Raw genomic sequence first — 737 nt, 5'->3', positions numbered from 1 at the left:
ACTTTGTGAAACGAAGCTCCAGGATGCTGTGAATCTAGAGACGGCTTTCCGAATCACAGCATCTCACTGCCTTGCATGACCACCAGTGATGTATGCGTGCGATCCCCAGCACTAAGTATTTATTAAAATCAAACTCTATAAAATAACTTATATATAGATATAAGGTGTACAACATGATGATTGGATATTCATAGTGAAATGACAGCAGTCCCGCTAATTCACATTATCATCTCACAATCGCCATGTTTTGGTGTGTGATAAATGCCCCAAACCTTCTCTCTCTTAGCACATGTCCAGTGTTATCGATTATGTTATTAAGGACAGTCATCATGCCTGGACATTTCTTCTCTATCATCCTCCTCTGAGCCCTCCAGTTTGTTTATAAGTACAGTCATATGATCAATGTCAGATAGAATGCCTCTCTCTCTCTCTCTCTCTCTCTCCATCTATCAACCCATTGATAGATGAAATGGAATCCTCACAACAGTCCTGCAAGGTAAGTACTATTCTTACCCTCTTTTTACAGATAAGGAAACTGAGGCAGAGCCAGACAGCCAAGATGCAAGTGCTGGCAGCGTGACTTAGAGTACTGGGCCTTAACAGCACATACGAATCAACTCAGTACACAGTGTATCTCACAGATCACCTCTTCTCCATGATTACATTCCCCAGGCTATCTAACCCATTCTCTATGAAGCATGGACTTTGAATTAACTTTAACTTAAGTAGGTATTAAA

General features: G+C 40.8%; 1 protein-coding gene across 1 annotated transcript in view; it reads right to left on the bottom strand.

Moving 5' to 3' along the window:
* Positions 1–737, bottom strand: part of VAV1 (vav guanine nucleotide exchange factor 1) — a 62,766-nt gene that overhangs the window by 32,652 nt on the left and 29,377 nt on the right. The window lies entirely within an intron of this gene.

Source organism: Myotis davidii, unplaced genomic scaffold (genome assembly GCF_000327345.1).
Source record: "Myotis davidii unplaced genomic scaffold, ASM32734v1 scaffold921, whole genome shotgun sequence".
Classification (NCBI taxonomy): Eukaryota; Metazoa; Chordata; class Mammalia; order Chiroptera; family Vespertilionidae; genus Myotis; species Myotis davidii.
The sequence above is the reverse complement of the archived record's forward strand: the minus strand, read 5'-3'. Positions and strand labels throughout refer to the sequence as shown.